The sequence below is a fragment of the Mytilus edulis genome, chromosome 3 (assembly GCF_963676685.1).
Source record: "Mytilus edulis chromosome 3, xbMytEdul2.2, whole genome shotgun sequence".
Classification (NCBI taxonomy): Eukaryota; Metazoa; Mollusca; class Bivalvia; order Mytilida; family Mytilidae; genus Mytilus; species Mytilus edulis.
The window spans coordinates 9,011,007-9,025,251 of NC_092346.1; positions in this window are offsets into that span (position 1 = coordinate 9,011,007).

Sequence of the window (14,245 nt, forward strand, 5' to 3'; positions counted from 1 at the left end):
CGTTATCGTTATATTCTAGGCACCGCGGGGTAAACTTGTAATATGGAAAACAGTAGATATCATTTTTCCTGACATTATGTTGCCCTTTTATGAACCCTAATTCAGGTGAGAGATGTCACCCGTTTTGAGTGTTGTGATTAGGGGGGGGGGGGGGTTATTATATTAAGAATAGAGAATAACAGACAAGAAATAAACATTTTGATTAAGTTTAGCCATTTCAATTTATTATTTCATAGTGTGTCTTTCTATATTGTGATGTTACACTTTTGTTTCATGTAAGGGTGAAGCTTGGTACCTATCAAAACGTGAAAACCCACTACAGTTGTTTGAACCTGTCCTAAGTCGGGAACCTGGTGTTCAGTGGTTTTCGTTTGTTGATTGGGTCATAAGTGTTTGTCGTTTCTCATTTTGTATATAGATTAGACCGTTGATTTTCCTGTTTGAATGGTTTTACACTTGTCATTTTGGGACCATTTATAGCTTGCTGTTCGGTGTGAGCCGAAGCTCCGTGTCGAAGGCCGTATTTTGACCTATAATGGTTTACTTTTACAAATTGTGACTAGGATGGAGAGGTGTCTTAGTGGCACTCATACCACATCTTCTAATGTCACTCAACGATTTGATAGAAATAGCCAAAGATATTCAAGAATACAGAAATCAAGGACTCCCATACATACCCTCATTTATGAATAACTACTGTTTCTATATGATCAGACATATTTAAAATCATATTTAAATATTTTTTTCATAATTCTTCGAAAATATTTCTGATTTTTAACAAACTTAATGTAAAATGACGGTTGCCATGGATACTTTTACCAATATTTGTAATTGGTAGATAGTCATAGCGCCATTTGACGACAATTTTTAAAACGTAGTTCTATGGTCAATGGACCGTGAAAATGGGGGAATATTTCTAATTTGGCATAAAAATAAAAAAAGATCATATCAAAAGAAACATGTGTACAAAGTTTCAAGTTGATTGTACTTCAACTTCATCAAAAAATACATCGACCAAAAACTTTAACCTGAAGCGGGAACAAACGGACGAACGGACGGATGACATTAGAAAGTACTACAATGAAACATAACTTTGTTGTCCTGATTTTCATTATAAAAAGCTGAATATAAATAAGCTAGAATTGTCGTATATTAAGGGTAAATAAATACCGTTTCCTCTTTTATCCTTTAATACCATGAAATTGGCAGTAATCTCTTACCGAATAAAGTATTGTCGTAAATTAAATATATTAATTATAGATGATGGAGGTTATGATACAAAGCCCATTTATATTTATTCATATGAGAACATTTAATCTCACTTGGGCTTCAATACTGATACCAATTAACAGTATTATTTGATATATTTGGAAATTTATATTCAGATGTTCTCGAAATGACGCAATAACTAATCTTCTGTCGATTTAATCATAAGAAGCCGTTGTAATAAGGGGAGAGATCCGTTTGCGCCAAAAATGCGTCCTTTTGCGCGTCAACTTTTTTCTCTAATGGTACGTTTCCGCCACCTGTGTTGATATTAAATGGTATCATTTGCGCCAAACCGTACTTGGAACCGGCAGTTTACACGGGAAATGCTGTTGCATGGGTACTTCCCAATTTAATGTATTTACTAGTTTGTAACTTCACTTTATTGTCCAAAAAAAATTATTGAAGGATGAAATGCATAAAACAGTTCATAATAATTTCTGTAGAATGCTTCTGCTCCATTACTGGTACGTCTTGCGGCAGATAGAGTTTCAGCCAATATGGATGGTGGGAACAAAGTACTGTGTCATCAACATTTGTGGCTAAAACATTATCAGCAAAAGCTCCTATTTTCTTCTCTTTTTTATTTGGCATATCTTGTATTAAATATTCAGCAATGCAAGTTTGTTCTCTCTCTGTACATGGACTGCCTAATGCATTTCAAGTCATTTCTCTCCAAATGCTCATCTTCATGGTGAAATATCTCCAAACATATGATACTTTTTAAGCCATAAATAAGAATAAATATTAATCATTAATACTATGATAGATATGTGTACAGGTAAATTGGCGCAAATGAGTTCCAAATATTGGCGCAATTGATACATTTGGAAAACAAAATTTGGCGCAAATGATACCCCTGAAAAAAACGGTAATTGGCGCAAAAGGACTGCTGCCGTTATAAGATGATCTCCTCTTTACCAAATTAATTATATTACAGAACAATTTATTTTTAAGATCAAGTGACATAATTTCTGAGAAAACGTTCAATTGATTCGTTCTTACTTGACACACTAATATAAATGAAAGGCGAAGGATAGTCAATGAATATTCAAACTCGAAAGTCAAAAATAAACTGACAATACCGTGGAAAAACAAAAATTGACGAAAAGACATTAATTCAAAACACAACAAAGAAACTAAGACTGGCCTAGTACAAGAACCACATCATGATCTTCGTTACTCGGAAGGTGAGCAGATCATGCTCCACGTGTAACATCTTATTGTTATTTTTAGTCAAAGAATTCTACATAAAAGAGGTGTGAAAGATATTTTTTTAATTTGTGTTAATTTAATTTCTGAATTCAGATTTTCTCCATACCTTAAAGTGTGAAATTTGAAAAAAAAACCAAATTGATTGATAGCGTCGAATGACTAAAAGAATTGTTCGCAAAATATTTGTCTGACTCAGACAAAAACCAGACCCCCTTTTTGAAGTTAAATGGTTGCTCCCTTACTAGGTTTTATATGGGTGTTTGTATTGTCAACTTACACTAGTATAAAAATAACGAGATGTGGTATGTTATTATTGAGACAACTACATCAGGGTTCACATAACATGGGTTTTAGCAATTATACGTCACCGCAAAAACTACAACAATGAGTTCAACTACTGTACAGTCATATTTTAACGAAAACGGCATGACAAATGTGAACTTGGCACGATTAAACTAAGTGCTAACTATGAGGAGTGATTCAGCTTATCGAGACTTATATTTACGCAACTGTTGGGGATCGGATTCGGGACAATAAAGCCGATGTCTCTTACAATACGACTTCAAGGGTCCGGATGGGACTATTTATAGGACAAAATTTCTACTCCAGGCCATAAATATTTTTACCGGCAAACACTTTTTATTATTCTATCTACTGAAAATGGTCTTGTAAAAAAAAATGTTTGAAGTGTTAGCCACTGTAGATTAGCAACCAACACTCAATGAATAGTAATGGAAGTTCGCTAATCAGTTTCAAAATAAATAGATTTCCATAACACTTGTACATGTATATATTGATAGGGGATTAATTGAGGAATCAAAAAAGCCAAAAAAAATATAGGGGGTTAATTGTGCTTGTTTTCCAGACATTAGCCATTGAAATTTTGGCAGGAAAATGTTCTCTCTTGACTTTTTATAGCTTTATCATTGACCAGTTAAATTCTCAAAAACTATTAAAAAATAAATAAGATTTTATAAGATTTTTTCAAATGGCTTATAATTATACATGTAAAAGATTTATAAAAAGAAAAAGGGGTTCCATGAGCAAAACTTTTCAAGACATTCAAATGGATAAAACCAGAGGAAAATCTGACAAAACTTCCAAAACATGACAAGCAAACATCCTTAAATACATAAAACAATTTTGCGATGGTCGTATATAGCGTATAAATAACTATCATTACATATGCAACTACATATCGACTCTTTTAAACGAAGAAAAGATGTTGAAATAAGAATACATATATAAAAAATCTACATTTTCAATTAATCTAGACTTGCAAGAAAAATTTTTAACAATTGCAAACAATTGTATTATTTCTACCACGCTGGAGCAAAAAATTGAATGAGGATTTTCTGGACCTGTGCTCTTTGCTCTGCATCGTGTGCTAGTATATGCTTTTGCAATGAAAAATGATTCGATTTCCTGGAATCCTGTTATAAAAATACATCGCGGTTGTCTAGCGACCGGCAATTCCAACGGTTTTTCTACGTATATTTTATGAAACGCACGTAAACGTTGTCGTTATGTTTCCATTCATTACACAGTAAAACTACGTTATTAGCGATTGATTTGTGAAACAGCAACCAGAACTCATCCATTCCGACTTAAAATTTATTTTTGCTTGTTAACGTGTCGTCGATAAACAGGAGTTATAATTACTTTGGAAGCGAAACTCAATTAAAGTTAAAATAGATTCCGTGATCATATTCCCTATGAAAACTAGACATTGATAGATGAGATAGGTTGTTAATGTGACAAAAATGCTCTTAACTTTTACTCTTGATAGTTCCATTTAGATATTTCCAAACGGCTATTGATCATGTTGATGCTTTAGTCGATTTAAAAAGCATTGTATTCATAACATTTTACAAGTCACAAAACTCTTTTTGAATTTTATCATTCTTTCGATCAGGTTTTTACAAATAATATTAAATAGACCTTGTTGTGAACTATTGTATCACCTTCATTCGGTTTAATTCAAATTGCAAACACACAGATGGTTTACCAAAATTCAATTAATAATTTATAAATCTAGGTATTATGATAAAAAAAAAGATGTAAAACGTGAATGAAACCAATTTGAATGACACGAACGAAATAATATCCGATTTCTCAACAACATAAGCATTTGTCGAAATTTTGAATAGGGTATAGAAAAATGGACCTCTTCCATCTTTAGTAGTAAACCCTATGAATGTGAAGATCGACTACCTTTTGGCTGTGTGGGATGCATAGATACGCAGCTACGTTCGTTTGTCATTAATTAAGTCGTTAATGCTGCGAATTTGGATCCATATTAATGATTTAATCTACAAAAACTATAAATCACAAAATTACTGAACTCGAACGAAATACAAATTGTAAAGTCCCTAAACAAATAGAAAACTCAAAAGCTTAAACACGTCAAACGAATTGATAACAACTTTCAAATATATATGATCCTAGCAAATTTTGACTTTTCCAAATGATACCTATTACCCTCACTTTTACTATAAAGTATATAAGATTCTTATGTGTTTATTTATCTCAAATTAGTATTCAGAAGGAGCCACCAGGTCGACAGTTGTTATCAATTCGTTTGATGTGTTTGGGTTTTGGTTTTTGGCATTTAATTAGGGAATTCCCGTTTTGAGTTTTCCTCGGAGTATTTTCGTTATTTTACTTTTTATTACAATTCCTCACTACTCGATTGCATTAACTGGGGTAATTGGCATTGGCATGATGTCTGATAAGACCACAGCTACAAAGTACCTGGGGTTTCGGGCTTATGTCTTAGAGTGTTAAGTTTATCTGTACGTTATTAGCATTACGGCAAAATGTAAACTTTCACTCTTTAGCTGGGTTGCAGTTCTGTTAATATAGACAATGCAATTTCCCATTGGAACTCCCTTTGCGGCTTAAACTGTGACACTTTCACTATGAAGTTTCGTGAAAATTTATATCCTAGAATAGAAAGTTGATATACTCTACTATTTTATTCAATTTGAAAGATCAAAATATAGAATTGTTTTGCATATATTCAACATTTATATACCCCTAACTTGTTAGAGTTTAAACTTACACTAAAATTTTGTACTACCCCAACTTTTACTTTTTGCTTTCTTCAGAATTAATTTTTCACCAAAATAGTATGTTTTTATACTGGTAACAGTCCCAAGTTATATCTCTATTAAGAAACATAGAGATCATATCTAGGAACCAGTATGTCAACAAATCAAACAATATAGTTATTATCATATATCTCCCAAAAAGAGGCGTGGTTTGAGAAACAGCTGTATTTACAAAGTGCAATCTGATATTTTGAAATATGAAACTTCAGTGTATTATACGCTCAACATTAAAACGATTCATTTTTCTATTTTTTGCTAACAAAAAATTTAAGTAAATTTGATTGATTTTGTTATCATTGGTTATATTGTGGAACATTAAATAATTCACCAGCTTTTTATTTTATAAGAGTTCTCGACCGAAAATTATTATGATATAAAATGCCTGATCAATCAACATTATAGCAAACAGTTTCATAAAAATGCAAACAAATAATTACTGGTGATAAAAAGTAGGTTGTATTATTAATCAAATAATGCAGTATGGTTATCTTTTTCATGTTACAATGTACAAGACTTTTGGAAACAATTTATAATGTAGTTTGATTTGAATGCAGATCATTTGTATCGTTTAAAGTCCGGATTGTCATCAACATCATGTATTTTAACGGCTCATCTTTAAGGCCCTAAATACACAATGTCATGGCTTTTTAGTTTATAAAGTTCTAAAACACTTTGATTTAGAAATGTTATCTTCGTCTCTCCCGCCTCTTTTTGCCTTTTAATCTCAAACTGTTTTATTATTAATCAAATAAAGCATTATGGTTATCTATTTTATGTTACAATGTACAAGACATTTGGGAACCATATTGAAACCATTTACAATGTAGTTTGATTTGAATGAGGATCATTTGTACCGTTTTGGGTCTTTCTTAAGGTGGATCCCTACAGATATAGCAATTTTTTTTTCACCATTGAATTTTTCTTAAAATTTGCATACATATACTATGCAATGGCCTCTATGAAAATTTGAGTTAAAAATAGTATGTCACCAGACTCGTTTCCATGGTAACGGTCACCAAAGTTCGTACATCACGTGTATGCATAAATACATACCTGATGTAGAAACTCTGGATTTTTTTCAAGCCTTTGAAAGTATTTTGAAGGGTTTGTTCTTCATTTATTACAAAATTATTATTTAAAATGTAAATAAAACACAAATAATGGCAGTTTTATTCATTTTCATTGATTTCGTCTCTAATTTCATCAACACTGCTCCACAAAAAAAACCACAGATTTTGTTAAAAATTTCATCAACATCATGTATTTTAACCGCCCATCTCAAAGGTCCAAAATACACAATAACAGAATTAATAAAATATGGATAAAAAGGATTCAAAGCTAACAAATGTTATAGAAAAGAAGTATATTCTTTAGAATGGTTATGCAGAAGTAAACAAGATAACATTGAGAACATAATCTGGGAATACACAAAAGAGACAATAACCATACCAAAAAACAAAAAATAGAACAAGGTCATCAACGGGTCTTCTACACAGGGATGGTATTATAATCTACAATCATAACAATTAACAATATCATTGATAAACAATTTTGTTGATTTTTTTAGGTAAAACTTGAGAGTATAATAAAGTAAAGTGCTTTTTTTTATTGTTTTTATTGTATTTATGTTTTTTTTTATTCTAGTATGATTGTTAATTATATCTTCATATTAGCGGAATGGTGTATAATACAGTACAACTGGTCAATTCGTGTTTGTATTTATAAACTCCTAGAAAACATAATAAGAAATTTTAGCGTACACAAAGGATACTTGTTTCACATGTCAATGTAACGGAGTGTTTTTAAAATAAAGCATATTGTATTGTATTGTTTTGAATGTTAAATAGTAAGATATATAGTATAACGAACGTTTCTTTTTGTACCATATGTGTATTCGATTATTTAAAACTCACCATTGCCAGTCGAAACCGTTTCAAACGTAATAAAAACCATTAAGATAGGATGAAGCCACAATCAACTAAAAGATATGAGTGCATGAATCAATCAATTTAAAAATGATGAGTCCAACATATGAAACATTGTTACATCACCGATCAAAGACCAGGAACACGTTAAAACTGGATAATTAGATATCATAGGTACCAGGATTAAAATTTTGTAGTTTAGATAGTTAGTAAGTAGTCTTATGTGTTACATATTCGTTTTTCGTTAATTTTTTGTACATAAATAAGGCCGTTTGTTTCTCGTTTGAATTGTTTTACATTGCCATTTCGGGGACTTTTATAGCTGACTATGCGGTATGCGCTTTGCTGATTGTTGAAGGCCGTACGGTGACCTATAATTGTTAATTTCTGTGTTATTTTGGTCTGTTGTGGACAGTTTTCTCATTGGCAATCATACCACATCTTCTTTTTTATATTTAAGTAGTCAGGAACCTGTTGTTTAGTGGTTGTCGTTTGTTGATGTTCATATTAAAGTATCTCTCGTTTCTCGTTTCTTCGTTTTTTGTTAATGCTTTAGACAGTTGGTTTTCCTTTTTGCATGGTTTACACTAGCTTTGAGAGTTTCACGGCAGTGTTTACGTTAATTCTTTTTTTAAAATATATATTGAGGTAAAATATTACGTGGCAGCTATATAACGTTTGAAGAGGTTTGTGAATGATATTTATTTTGAAGTTTCCAAATCATTGGCTATTAAAATAAAGTTTTATATATGTGCATGGGTTTTTGTTCTGTCATGAGCAAAACAAATCAGTTAGCAAATGTATACATCAAATAAACACTCTTTATGCTAAAATAGATATAGCCGTATATGTCCCTTTAGTAGTTTGTCTTTAAATAACCTTTCAAAAAGTTCAATTAAACTTGATTGCTAGCTATTAATTTAGTTTATTGTTTTGTATCTTCTCCAAAAATTAGCATCAACTTTAGGGAAAAAACAAATTATTAAACACTCTTTGTCATTATTTTTTCTTAAGCTTTATTAGCTTGCCATTGTGTGGAAATTATGCTCAAATATCTATGTTTATAGTTGAAATAATTGGGGATTAACTGCCACTTGCAATTTTATTACATCAATCCGTACTTTAATCTCTCTATCTTTTAAGCTCAACCCAAAGCGCATATACAATTGCAAAATTAACTTGTTTCAACCTCAAAAGATCACGAACAAGTTCTATCCCCAAACATTAAACACGACAGTTTAAATGACTATATACAACTTAATGTAACCAATTTCGGCGTGAACGTCATGAGAGTTTCTAGAATTATTTTAATGAAAGTATTTATATCACGAATTACATGTCACTTATAATGAAAGACTTGAAATTTGCCATTATTGACTATAATCGAAAAGACAAACTACTTGGTTTTCTAATATTCGGTTTTGAGCGCAACTGATGAAGGTAAATACAGAAACGCGTTTCGGATGCTTTGAGATTATGATCGAAGTCTACAACATTCAATTCCTAAAGTAATGACAATACACATTATTCTCAAACAAATTGTTTGCCTCAAAATATAAGTAGCTTCATTAACTATTCTCGTCAAATGGGGTAAAAGCAGGAACTTCTGATCGTTTTATAATAGATTAAAACAGGTGCATATAATTAAAAGACAATTTGTGTTGGATATTGTATATACGCTTGATTCCTTCAAGGTATTGAACAATATTTCGTCAGGTTTTTATTCTCCATTCATTTGAAATGACAACAATGACTACACCCGTAAGAATTTGATAAAATAGAAACACGTATCGAATAAAAAAGAAATACTATCTAAGATGCTTTATTCATTCATTCTGTAGAGCCAGGTTGTTGAATGTCGAATGTACAACCCGGAAGAATTACTACAAGGATCCAAAGACTACTTTGTAACGGTCCCTATTTTGGATAAAATTGCATTTGTTATTTCGCTTTGAAACAGTGGAGTGTCATGTTTAAAATTTACGTGGGCATGTAAAAGAATCGCATGTTTAGAAAAATACAATAAAGTATAATGTTCTGCAAGTATCAAGTTAATAGACAAAACTGATGAATCATGTTGTATTTTAATTTGTTATCAGAGAACTGAATGAATGAAATGCTGCATGTACATCCAAACTCCTCATTAGATTTAGCGTTTTTAACACTTTGTTAGTTTTAGATGATACTGACTAATAAAATCGTTCATATAACGTTGCATTCTTATTGATGGGTTATGCTTTATTAAGAGTGATCGTAAAATAGAAAGAGAAATCAAACAAAACGTTTGACGAACTTTTTCATATAGAGGTTTGGTACATCGATACATTGTATATCGATAACAAGAAACCAATAATAATGTGGCTTGTTATGCAAATTCAAATATTTTATTCTGGTTAATGTTCCCTATGAGAACAAATGAATGATAAGAAAAAAGTAAATAAAAAAACCAACAAAATTCTAGGAAAATTCAAAACGGATAGTCGCTTATCAAATGGCAAAATCAAAAGCTCAAACAACCAAAAGAATGCGTAATTCAGTTTGAAACGGTCATTTTATCGATACTATGAGACAAAATAGGAAGATTACAATGAATGAGACTTAAATTGTCACTTAAAAAAACAAGCCTGGTTTGTCAGGCAATAGAAAGAATAACTGAAGATACAAGTCATGGCCAAATAACAAAAAAACTGACAAAAAAAAACCCAAAAAACCAAATGGGCTTTGAACAACTAGATTTCAATAGTGCAACTATTTCTAAGTTGGGTAGTTGTTTAACATTTGTCAAATAGTTTATAGAATCATCAAATAAAAAAAGAATGGCGTCTTAAAACACCCAAAATATATGACTCAGAAATAGTTGATGGTACTATGATTTGTTAGTATAACACATTGTCAAAAACTGGAAGATCATCTATATTTGATCGCAATACATTGTATCTCGTAATTTGGTACCGTTTGGAAGGTCTTTATTTCTAACGTTGATCGAATATTGACCTATCTTTCAATTCGTTCACGTATGACATTATTTCAAATGTTTTGAAGGCAATTTTGGGGTTCCGAATTCCACACCTCGAAAATAATGATGACAAACCCACATAATGGATTTTATAGAAACTTTCACATAAAAAGTTATATTCTTTTTATTTAAACAGAAAAGGACATTATGTAATCATTTTAAAAGGATTTTATCAGTTGGAATTAACCAATCATAAAGCCATCAAATGATTTGACCAGAACATGCATAAAGCAATGGGTTTCAGTGATAAACTCTGAGTTTGATTTAACATTTATGTGTAAAATGCATTAGAAAGATTTAACAATAATTTATACAGCAGTGTTAATATAATCTCTTTGTGCAATACATTAAGGTAAAATGTATTAACTGACAGTCTAATCTTGCTCACACGGCAGTTACATGCAGTTTGACGAGGTTTGAAAATTAGATCTATTATCAAGTTTCCATCACAAGCTTTAGAAGTCATTGTGGTCTGATAAGGTTCTCCAAAACATGCAGTTTGACAAGGTTTATAAATTAAACTTGTTATAAAGTTTCCATCACAAGCTATAGAAGTCATTGATAAGGATCTGCAAAACATGCAAATCAAATCAATTACGAAATGTATGCGGCCAAATTGGCATTCTTTATAGATAGTAAATGTTCTCGTTTATATAATTAGTTATCAAAGGTACCAAGACCATAATTTAGAACGCCAGACGCGCGTTTTGCATACCTGTCAACCTGTGACGATGAAAATGCAGGTCATGACCTGCATTGAAGAATAAAATCTCAGGTCATAACGCGTACGAACTTTTTCGAGCTGAATTTCAGTATTTATGGTACATTTTCTTATAATGTATATCAAAGATACCAAAACATCAATGCATGTTCACTTGGTTAAGTCATTTTAAATCTTATTTATTATTATTTCATTACACTTTTAAAGATTTTTATTAACTTGTGTATCACTGTCTTATGTCCTCTACTTTTGTCATCATCTAAAATTTATTTTTCAAATGTATTTTTAAAAGGAGTGTACTAGCCTTTAAACATACCATGTAGAGGTTTTACATGTATGATCATTCATCTATCAATTGACAAGGAAATTAGACTATGATAAAATATAGTAATACAGTTAAAGGAAGTATAAATGTAAAAAATAATTTTCAACTTTTTTTTTTAAATTGTATAAAGGTATAAAAATAATGAAAAGTTATTTTTCAATATGTATTTGAATTTTATATTATTATGATTTAATCTTTTTCACCCATAAAACGTAAATATAAGGAATAATTTTGAATGGTGACAAATAAGGGGAAGTAACTCTTAGTTGAAATATCTTTGTAAAACAACAGGGCAATTTATTTACGACCTAAAGGTAAGGTAATTGGTGTTAATCAACAGTGTGTTTGACACCAAAGCTGTCAAGTGAAGCCATGCACTTAATGGGTCACTTAATTTGACAGTTTACATAGCTAGATGAACTGCATGTTCATGGAAGAATTACGAATTTGCCGATATTTCAAAGGAATATTACTTATGTCATGAAAATCAATCTCAAGGCTAAGAAATACGGGTGAAATCGGGTCATTTTCGGAATTTCCGGGTTATTTCAATGACCCGGCGGGTGATCCGGGTGATCCTTCAGAATTGTGAAAATCTCGGGTCACACCCGCAAAATCCGGGTCAGTTGACAGGTATGGTTTTGTCTACACAAGACTCATCAGTGACGCTCGTATCAAAATATTTATAAAGCAAAACAAGTACAAAGTTGAAGAGCATAGAGGATCCAAAATTCCCAAAAGTTGTGCCAAATACGGCTCAGATAATCTATGCATGTAACCTATTGTGTCGTTGTTGTCCAAATAAACATAATAATCTTTAGAGGTTTAGCTAGCTATAAAACCAGGTATTATCCACCATTTTCTACAGAAGAAAACGACTGAACCAAGTCAGGAATATGACAGTAATTGTCTATTCGTTTGCTGCGTTTCAGCTTTTGATTTTGCCATTTGATTAGGATCTTTCCCTTTTGAATTTCCTCGGAGTTCAGTATTTTTTTATTTATTCACTTTTTTTATATTAGTTAGGTACATTATCTTGTATCATCTTTAGTAGTAACACAAAACAAATGCTTAAAATTCATTTTCACTATCCGTACTTGCTACTGTTAATTTCAATACATATTCGTGCTTTCAGTTTAATCTTCTTCTTAAGGAAACCCACAGCACATATAAAGTTCACAATTTATAATATTGACTTTATGCAACCATAAAAGAATCATGAACAAATTCTCTCATCACGCAATAAAGATGAGATTTTAGGGTGAAATAAGTTAAATGTTACTATTATAATGTGAACGTCGTGGCTTTCTAGTTTATTTTAAATCAAAAAATAGAAATCTCAAAAATTGATATATGTCATGAAAGACTTCCAGCAAACATGATTAAAAGGTCAAACTGTGACCTTAAGTTTCCTTTTGGGGTAATCGATATCGCCAGGGTTTTGGTGGACTGGTGTTGCTCATTCTTAAGTTTTTTCTATATTCCATTTGTAGACTGCAGTCTGTCTTTGTGTCGTTTCCCGTTATATGCAATGGCATTGTCAGTTCGTATTCGTCTTTAATGTTTGACCATACCTTTGATATCCTTCACCTCTCTTTTTCTATTCCGATTTGCCTATCTCATCCCTTTCCAATTTTTATCTGTATATCGTCAACAAAGTTTGATATCCAGCGTTTTCCATCATGCTAGGTTGTTACGGAAACATTTCTGTAGTTTTGAAGAAGCCATTGCAAATTTTTACAAAGAAGATATTCTTTGAGGTTTTTGAAATTTGAATTGATGTGATGCATGCATGGAAATGTTAACGATTTTAATCTCAATGTCAAAACGATTCATTTGTTAGTTTTTGTAGATAAAAGATGAAGTGAACATAATTGTCTTTTCTTATAGTCACGAAACACCAAATAATTCTTCAGGTTTTTTTTATTGCCCGCGTCACACTGTCCCGATTTTTACGCCGATGGCAACACGATTATGAAAATTTTCAAAATCGGGACTGATCGAATCCAGATCGGGCTATTCGTAGTGCCATCTTTAACCATCGTAGAACCAGCAGCCACTTTTTCTAACCTTCGGGGACAACTTCGGGAAGGGTTCTAAATTTTTTAACATGTTAAAAAATCCCCGAAGGTGCGTCCGATGTTGAGAGTTCGTATTGAGTTCGTATCACCATCCTCACCATCGTAATGTCACCCGGAATGCATCTTTGAACATCGTATTGCATTCGTGTTTCCATCGTTTCCATCGGGCAGTTTTGGCATTACGATGTCTACACGAATGAATCACGAAGCTACCCGAATGTCTTACGATGGCAACATGACTTCGTGAAGACCTCGTAATCCCGTCGCGTTGCCATCGAATAAAAGTACGAAGGCGACAAGATGGAACTACGACGGCAATAAATCCAGCTAAATGTAAGTTAATTTTCGCGCTAAAATACATTTAAAGTGCCATGCGCGATATGCACTGGTCAGTCTAATACGACAGTTAAGAAAGACGTTCACAAAACATGGAGCTCATATCATATGATTCTATGAAAACAAGAAAGGCGACAGCGTTGTTTCTATTAATTCAAATGGAACAAGAAGAGCAGCTATATTACAGGCTCCGGATTTACTTTTACAAGTAAAATATTATTTTTTGTCAATTTTTCATATCAAGTAG